Raw genomic sequence first — 10,087 nt, 5'->3', positions numbered from 1 at the left:
TGACCACCTGCCAGTCCCCTGACAATGAGGACCCTGTTACTGATGGCAGATGGAGGTCCTGGCAAAAATTAGCAGTGAAACTGTTAAATTGCTCCCTGGCGGCGAATAGAGTTGGTATAACAGAAATAAATGCATAAGTGGGTGCAATGTACCAGGTGTTTGAAAAGTATTAATTATTATAATTATAAGGATAATGGTATTATTGGTTATTGATGGGAATAACTGATGCTCTGAAAAAAAGTAATAAAATTCTGAGCAATAAAGGGGGAGCTATGCAAGCCTGATGTCCTCTTTGATGGCATAGAGAGACTCTCATCTCATAGAGCTGGCTGGAAAAAGAAATGCTGAGAACTAGGCCCCAAATTGAATTTAAAAAACAGCAGAACTCCAAAGAAGATTGAGTTCTCAACCTAAGCAAGTCAGCGATGTCAAGGTTAGGACCTTAACTGGGGAAGAATGAGATCATGAGAAATAAGATGCACTTGAAATTCTTAAATCCCTAGTTTCCAGTGAACCATCTAGATCTGCAGAAGTTGCCCACTTTCCCTCTCTGAGGATAGCACATTGCTTGGCGGAGATGCGAAAGCTGGTTCAGTATGAGACACCACATTCATACTCCCTCCAGATTTATCCTGGCCTCCAGAACAATAATTAAGGTTGAAACCACATAGAACCAAACATAACTTGGCTAGGAAAGGGCTAGATCTCAGCACTAAGTGAGGAAAAAGACTATCAAAGAAGATGTAGGACTTGGTCAGCATATACCAGAAGGAACTAAAAGAGTATGTCTGTAAAACAGATGTTAAGGATGCTGGATCAAGAGAGCCAGGATATAAAGTTAAGTAAGAAAGAATGTGTTGTTGTGAGCTCATTCTCCTAGAATACAGGGTTTAGCATCCTGACATGGACCTTCAGGAAAAATGCTTACATGCTTGGAGGTGCAATGACCCACGTTAAGTAGAAGGGTGCATTGCCATGGCAGTTGGTAAAAGAAGGAAAAAAGGGCTCAGAGAAGTGAGTGTATAGAAGTGGCTATGTTATGTGAAGTCTAAAAACCCACCCACCACTTATGTTCTGAGATACTCTTTCACCAACGCAATAAGGAATACGCTGGTCATCGGCAGCATAAGGTGTTCGGTGTGGACTCTCCTTTGTAAGCCAGAGCTGGAGGTGTTGCTCTAGAACTAGGCTCTCACATAGTAATGCAAAGACAGGATTGTAAAATGGTAAATGCAAAGTGGTGGGTTTCCTATGCTGTATATCACAAGCTGATCTCACCTTCATAAGCCAGGGCCTTGGTTGGCAACCTCCTCGGGAGCTTCCCAGGTGAAATCTGAAACTGGCCTCCATACACAGAGGGAGGAGAGACTGAAGAAAGACCCAGGCCATGCTAGCTTGGTAGGTGGCAAGTGCAGTAAACAAGGGAACTTACATATGAGGCTTGTCTTTGGTGGCTGCAAGATGAGTGGATCTATGCACCCACTCACCAGATCTTAAAAGTTTCTATAGAGGCCTTAAAAGGGTTCAGGCATGTGTACTGTTGAGTCATGTGTACCATCCAGATGGTCTCAACACCATATCACTATCCCAAGGCTATGTCCCTGGGGCAGCTTCTGTGAGCTGGGAAGGTGAGAAGAGTGCAAATTCGAAGGACAAGGGAGAGGATGGAAAGCCTCTGATTTCCACAGTCCAGCTCACAGGTTAACTGGAGGTCACATCCTCTTGATGACCCCCTCCCCCCCCAGTAAATAATGCGCCACTGTAGACATTCAGTTAGTTAAAATGTTGAAATACTTTTGCACTAGTTGGTAAACAGCCATTACAGTGAGCACTCTGCAATATCCTGTCTTTCCACAACTGCAGTTTTAATTGTTGACACAGCATTAAACAGGAGCCCATGTTGGTTCTATTTGGTAAGGACCTGAGCTATACTGGTTGTTTAGCATTTTGATATTTTGAAGGGTCTTAGTCTATTAAGCCCATTATTAAGATTAGAAATCAGCGCTCAAATATTCCTTTTATCATGTATATTATGCATTTATATACATATTTATATCTATATATGTGTGTGTGTGTGTGTGTGTGTGTGTGTAGAGAGAGAGAGAGAGAGAGACTCTTTTAAATATCACATTACATCTTTTTTTTGTATTATGGTGTATTTACAATATTTATTGGAAGAAATGTGCACCAGGATGGTATGGGGGCCATGGTGTTGTGGAAATAGTGGGACAGAGGATGGAATGAAGTAATAGATCACGTGTTCCTTGGTTATAGCCTATGTTGAGAATATCAAATACATAAGCACTGTTTAATTACCTACCTTCCTTACATTAATTCACAATTAAGAAACAGTTCTGTTTTTGCAAAACATTACAGTTTTATATGAGGGCATCCCTTTAAATCCAAAATATTTTTCAACTTTCAATAAAACATGTATTTAAATCCCTTCATTTGCTGACCTATTATTGAAAATCATTGTAGGCAATGAAAACATGTTTTAATAATCTCCTCAAATCAAACAGACCCCAGCCAAATATTCCCCAAAGTGTGAAACAACAAAGTCAATAGATAAAAATGAATCAGTGATACTGTCTGGAATTTTAGCTTACTTTTTTGTAGTTGCTCAAATATTAATAACTTGAGATTTGATCTCTTAAACCTGCAGAATCTGCTTAAGCTTTTAAAAAATAAAAAATCTAAACAGAGACTTAGCCCCATGCAGTAGGAAGTCATCCCAATTTGGTAGAAGAAAGAACTAGACAATTGTAAGACACTGAGGATTGTTATATCTGTGCATTCCTAGAGAATATGTCCTAAGTGGGGTAGCTGTAAGGAAATTGACTCTGCTATAGATACAGGGCTGTGTGCGTGCCGTCCCACTACCTAGTCAGACACTAACATACATTGTTGAGTGAGTGGATCACAATGGTGGGTATCTTACCACAGGTTTGAATAGACAGAAGCAAAATGTAAATCAACAATAAGCAGAAACTGTTTTATTGTCATAGTTATGGGAGAATTTTCAAAGGCTGAGAAACAAGCACTGAATTCTTAATCAGCAAATGATTGTATTTTTTTTTCTTTTCAAAGTATGAAAGTGGGAGCAAAAAATCTTCAAAACTATGTTCGGTTACCAAAACTTAAACTGCTATCCTACTAATGTTAGAGGTATAAAGAGGAAGAATATGAATATGAATTTTCTTATTGAAACTATGGTGTAGTTTACCATCTCTTACATTTTTTTTCCTGGTTAGAATTTGCGAGGTGTCTAATTTTTTAAATCTGTGAATGAGAGTTATAATAGTAACTACCACATAAATTTGGGGGGGGGAGTTAATAAATTTTGGGAGTAAATATATACCAAATGTGGAAAATATCACCTGGTAGGTTCTAAAGTACTAAATAAGCATTGGCTGTCATTATTTTGTCAAATATTGTAATTTGACAATAGCTTTGCTACCTTATAGGCAAAACAGGAACTTAAACTAATTTTTATAATTCTGACTCTATGGGAACATGCATCCTCCCTCCAAAATTGAGGCATATATGCACATATTAGTTACAGACAGTCTGAATCAAGCAGTTTGTGAAAAGTGCCCGAGGAGAGCTGGTCGTGTCTAGTATTTTCTGTACTGGGTCTTGTCCCTGCAAAGCAGTTCAGCTGACAAGATGTCCACTTACTTGTCTTATCTTTCTTAACTCAGTAAGGAGAGCAAGAGGCAAAGTGTCATGAGATCAGTTTGGCTAGGCACCTGTAGGTAAATCTTTCCTTACAGGTCATGCTAAGGGTTTAGTTTTCGTCTCAAGAACAATGGAAAGCCACCAAGGGTGTAAAGCAGCACATGACATGATTAGATAGGTTCATCACAGATTCGATATTGGATGAGATATGTTTATAACATATACAATTAGGTGTGCTTCTAAACATGCTGGCTGCCATGTCAAGAATGAATTGGTGGGAGTTTAGGAATCTGGGCATCTGTGAACGCCAGGAGACTCATAGTTACTGCAGTGGTCTGGTGAAAATAGCTGTTTGAACCAGTTTCTGGTAGTAGAGAGGGAGAGCAGGCAAACATATGTGAGATTTTCTTTCGGGGACTTGAATTCAAATGCAGAGCGTTACACTAGTATTTTTGACTCTATTTCCACATTTGTAAGGTAGGAAAATTGTACTTACGGCACACACAGTAGTCGTGAAGATGAAAGGAAACTTTGACACAGAGAGGCAGCAAGGCCACACAGCGAGGAGCTAAGATTAAACTCAAGCTATGTGACCCTGACAGCTTCTCCCTGCATGGGCTGCCATAAGAATTAAATGAGAAGATGCTCATAAAATGCTGGAATCACACTTGGCCTGGTGTAAAGTCCCATTAAGTGTTACTTACTGTTATGATTGTTAAATAGAAATCCTTTATACATTTTAAAGCACCATGCTGACCAAGTTATAATGTAATCCGTCGAACAAATCATATGCCTGGGTGTCAGTCACACTTATTACAGGGTAGTTTTGAAGTTCAGTTGCAATTATTCGACCATGGTTTTAAAGAGAAAGGGCACAGAGGCAGCAACCTATATGGTAGGGCTTTTCCTGAACTCTGTGTGTGTTCCCCCTTGTAGGTTGCTATGGTGGTTTTGACAGGGAATGTCAAGAAGGATGAAATTGGGTCTCAAAGCCCTTCTCTGAATAAACAAGATGTGGATGGCAGCAGTTCCCTTCCTGTCTGGGATCCACCCCTTTATGAGTCCTCCAACCTCCCTCATTCACTGAGAAGGAAACAGTCCCCAAAATGTTAACCCGCTACTTTGCAATATTCTTGTTAAGGTGTTAGCCTAAATAAAATGGCTCCTATGCAGCTGAGGACTGAGCTCTAGTTAAGACTGGGGCTGCTGGAGCGCCACATTTATCTGGTTCAGACCACGCTTGGAGACCCAAGTGCACCCCTCTTGACTTTATCAGAGAAAAATAAACAAAGCAAATGAATTTGGGAGCCCAGCACCAGTGTTAAATCCCAGGGAGATCACTGACATCACAGGCTGTGGTCTCCACATCCCTCTGGAGATATCCAACTGCCTGGATTCTGAGAGCCTTCCATATTGGAAGCAGGGATGGCGTGTTAGGGGAAGAGAAGTGGTGTCTTTTCTATCCTTTCCTTTTTGTTCGCACACTTTTTAAGTGAGCCTTCCTTTTTAAGCACCAGGTGTTAGAGTGTTTAATTAGGTCAAAACTTGGGGGTAGGCTAGGGAGAATTGAAGCAGGCTGCTGGTACATCAAATAACCCCAGAAGCCATTCCACAGTATTTATACCCTTGCACATAGTCCACACCCAAAACATATTTGTGGGGCTGATTAATTGCAACATTTGGAAGGGGTGTAAGGGGCCCCGCAATTCCATTTCCAGGGGAGAGCTGAGTCATTTGTCCTTGCCCGAAGTTCACATTGCACATGACACCAGTGGAAACCTCATGTGCATGAAAATCGTACATCGTGCCACGGAGGTTCAGGCAGCAATAAAACCTGGAATGCGGAATCAAAATGCTGAGTTTTACATCCGCAAAAAAAAAAAAAAAAAAAAAAACGGTCCATAAAGTGAGTCAGCTAGAGTATATCGTAAATAGTACAGTTAAAGAAACTGCAGTTAAATGGGCCAGGTTACATTTTCACAGAGCATCTGCCTCAGAAGCTGTAGCCTCTGCACCTCTGTCACTTTACCTAAATGCCCATTCCATCATGACTCTGCCTCTCCAGCTTATGGAATAATTGAGAAAATGTACCCTGTCGCTTTCTTAAATACCTTTAATTCCTAGCAGCTTGCAATATTACTATATTATGAACTAGAGCAAAAATGCAAATTCAAATGTGTGTTTCACAAAAGCACAGACTTGATGATAATGAAAGAAAAGAGTATCCTCCCCCTATTGTTCAAAGAGGTACACAAAGAGCAATGAATAGGAATAATAAATCCCAACCAAATGCAACATTTCTTGGTGACCCAGAAGGAGGCTTACCGATTATGACTAAGGCAGATCTATCCATTAAATATAAAACTGAATTTGCCACTTGAAGGGTATTATAGTCGAGCTTCAGCACAGCCCTGCAAAATCTCCCTAGAACTGGTCTTGCTATTTGAGAGAAAAGAAATAAAGCATTATGATACCAAAGAAGGTAAGATTTTTTTTTAAAATAAATCAGTGTGAGACTGACATCTTCAAATTTAAAATGTATGTGACAAATGAAGGAAGTCAAGTGTTGGATTTGGCTGTGTTAACTGCCCAGCCAACCCAGAAAGACTAAAGTGGAGTTAAGCTAATAATGAAGGGGCTTTTCAACACAATCTTTTGTATCCTGGCTCCTTCAGCTGTAACATGTCTATAACTGCATCTCCTGTTGGGCTCAATTGTACCTGTGGAAACCCCTTCTTCTTTGAACACAGCATGGATTCTGAATTGTTTCATTTGTGTTCTGTTGTATAATCAGAATTATATATAAAAAAAAAAGGATAAGAGTATTTAGATTTTAAACAGCAATTTACTGAAAATTTATGTCTACAAAAAGTGATAAGTACCTAATTCCTTACTCTTTACCGCCAATTATATGTATTTACTCTTTCTGTCTTCTACATTAAAAAGTGACTACTGTACTGAGGCAAGTGTAGTATGAACATTTATCAGAGGAAGACTTAAGTCTTTAGAAAGGTTAGTATGTTTTGTATTCCTGCATTCAAAGTAAAGAACATGGAATTATAGGATTTGAGCATATAAGGAACTTTAGAGAACATCTATCCTACAGCATTTTGCAGAGGAAAAAAGGAGACTCAGGTCAAAGAGGCAGCATTCTATAGCAAAAGAGGCAGGACTTCGAGGCCAGACAGTGCTGGGTTCAGTTCATGGCTTCATAATTACGTGCAAGTACTCAGGGCAGGGAAGCCTTGGTTTCTTCACCTGGAATGGATGTAAGAGTGCCTACATCGCAGGCCCCTTTTAAGGATGAAATTAAGACACCAATGCCTAGCACATGACAAGGTGCATGATAAGCACTCAGTGTATATTCTTTGCCTCTCTTCCCTTGGATTGGGACACACCCCTAGCCAGTGGCTGAATGGAAATGGTAGTACGCATCCATGGACTCCCACTTACACAACATCCCATCTTCAGTTAGATGGGCTGAGCTGTAGCTGATCTACTTAAAGACACCTTTTGTCACAGAAGGTCAAGCACCTGGGGAAATTTGTGTCAAATCCACCAAGAGATAACAAGACAGGGTAGGGGAAGAGGAGAGCAACAGAGCACATCTGTAGGACATCTGAAGATGCAAAGTTGCTCTTTTTCCATTCCCAGTGGATTTCATTCTAATTCAGCTGCAATCAACTTTAAAAGGAAGTGAGTGTTTCAACTACTGAAAAGGCTGCTGAGCAAAGCCAGCAATATCTCTGTGCACCCAGCAATAGGCAAATAAAGCAAGTCCTAAGAAATAAGGGTCAAAATGCTCATGCTCACATATGGTCATTCTGTCAGAGCACTCTAGTAGGGGAAAGGGGTTAACATTTGTTGAACACCTACCAGGAATGAAGCACTATTTTCAACTGGACTGTAAAATAGGTGTTATTACCCCCATTTAAAGACATAGGCTCAGAGAAGTCAAAGAAATAACCCAGAGGAAATAGGGTAGTAAGTGTCAATGTAAAGATTTACAGCTAGGCATATCTGACTTCAAAGCTGGAGTTGGCTTCACTGCACTCACAGCCTCCCAGAATTACTCACTTCAACACATCATGGCTAAGCCCACTCAAATGAAGCTTTGAGTATGAGTAGTTGGGATTATAATAAGCTGATCATAAATCAGTAGACTGACCACGGTCTTTAAAGGTATGCTGTTCAGGTTCCATAACTCATGAACTAGGGAAAAACCAAATAGCAAATCAGTGAGTAAGACTATAGTAGGAAGCATTTAGTAATTGATTATGTTTTATAGGAAAACACATTTAAAAAAAAAAATTTTTAACATTTATTTATTTTTGAGACAGAGAGAGACAGAGCATGAACAGGGGAGGGTCAGAGAGAGGGAGACACAGAATCCGAAGCAGGCTCCAGGCTCTGAGCTGTCAGCACAGAGCCTGACGCGGGGCTCGAACTCACGGACCACAAGATCATGACCTGAGCCGAAGTCGGCCGCTTAACTGACTGAGCCACTCAGGTGCCCCTAGGAAAACACATTTTAACCAGTTTTTAAAACCCTCAGGTCAAAGAGTTTAGAATATGTTCACTAGGAAAAGATATAACAGTTTCCTCTTAATTATTTACTATATGAAACTTTAAAAAGTGAGAGTCTCAGGGCAGAAGAAATTTTTTAAGTGGACAGAAAAAGAACAAATTAAATTACCATGTAGGTTAGAAGATCCAAATAATAGAATAAATATAAAATACTTAAATGACTTGTTATACATTTTAAAAACAAATTTTACTATAATACTTGAATATGATTTGTGGTAATTTCAGTTACATGGTGATTGTTCTGTGAATTATACAGGCGCTTTCCTGATGCAACAGAAGCTCTATTCATTAAGGTACAGTTTAGCCATTGCAAGGAGACCCGAAATAATCTCCTATAATCATCAGAGCATAGCAGTCCAGGGCTCCTGTGCTGGTGTGTTATGTCAGGAAGCCAGGACCATTTATCCTTTGCTCTGTAGCCCTCAACACCTAGCTTCTATGTCATGGTTCAAGATGGTTATTCCAGCTCTGACCTTCACATCTGTATTCAAAAAAGGAAGGAGAAAAGAGGAACATAGGATGACTCATTTCCTGTAAGGGGATTTCTTGGAAGTTCTGCATACTATTTAAGGAAGGCTAGGAAATGTCCTCAGCTACAATCATATGACAAGGACAGAAAGAAAGACTAGGTAATGGGAACAATGACTACCGTGGCTCAATCTCTTATCCACAGTGTGGATCTTCATGGGGCAATTTGAAAATGACTCTGTCAGAGACTATTTCAAGTTGTGAAAATTTCACAAATGTTATAGGACATGCTCATTTACTACTGAGCGGACACACTCTAGATGTGCACACTGAGAGAGAAATGTGATAAGGCAGGCAGAGCCACAGCAAATAAATGACCCTGCTGGGCTCTTGTGGGTGAGCAGCACAGTATCCTCATGCTTTGTTTCTCTGGAACCTGTTACAACGAATGATTTGTAAAGATCAACAAAGTTTTCCCAGTTATTTCTTTTTTAACATTATCACATGAAGCTTTTTAATAAGAAAACAAATATGACAAATGACATAAAAGTTTATAAGTATGTGCAACAATTATTTTGTAATAGTGAATACAATTTACACAGTGTCTTATTACACTAAATAAAGGTTCTGTTTTAAGTGTAAATATTCTATTTACAAATGTTCTGTATCTTTAAACAATCCAAAGTGATGGAAGTCAAATAATAGATTGTCTATTTGATTTGCTCCTATATTTATGTTACAAAAAACATTAACAACATCATTACCCGCATAGGCCATGTGACTTAATCCTTTTTTTGTAACTGTACGCGTTGTGTGATATCGCCTTTTTAATCCACAAAAACCGATGTTAGAGAGGATGAGGTCACTTCTGAGGATCACACAGGTCTTAAATAGAATAGCTGTAGATCAAAACAAAGTCGTTTGCCTCCAGAGATTATGATGTCCCCTCTAAGAAGGCCCAAACTCTAGAGGCACCTGGGTAGTCCAGTTGATAAGCACCTAGGTCTTGATCTCACGGATCATGAGTTCAAGCCCTGGTTTGGGCTCCATGCAAAACAAAACAAACCCAAACTCTAGACAAAGTCTTCAATGGCTATCCTGGAATTTTTAAAGCCAGTAGGAATCCTCACATCGTGCTTATAACCAGTGAAAGAAAATTAAAGTGAGACTTGGCTCCAAGTCTCCTTTCCCTTGCTCGATTCATTTTCATCACTTAGGATAAACACCTTCCCTCCCACCACCTTTTAACATAGTGCATCAACAAATTAATTTAATCAGAAAGCCTTGGCAAAGTGTAAAATTGTGGCAAGATTGTGTTCCCTTTCCTTGCACACTTTATGAATCTATGGCC

This window comes from Panthera onca, chromosome C1, assembly GCF_046562875.1.
Source record: "Panthera onca isolate mPanOnc1 chromosome C1, mPanOnc1 haplotype 2, whole genome shotgun sequence".
Taxonomy (NCBI): domain Eukaryota; kingdom Metazoa; phylum Chordata; class Mammalia; order Carnivora; family Felidae; genus Panthera; species Panthera onca.
Note: the sequence above shows the minus strand (reverse complement) of the source record.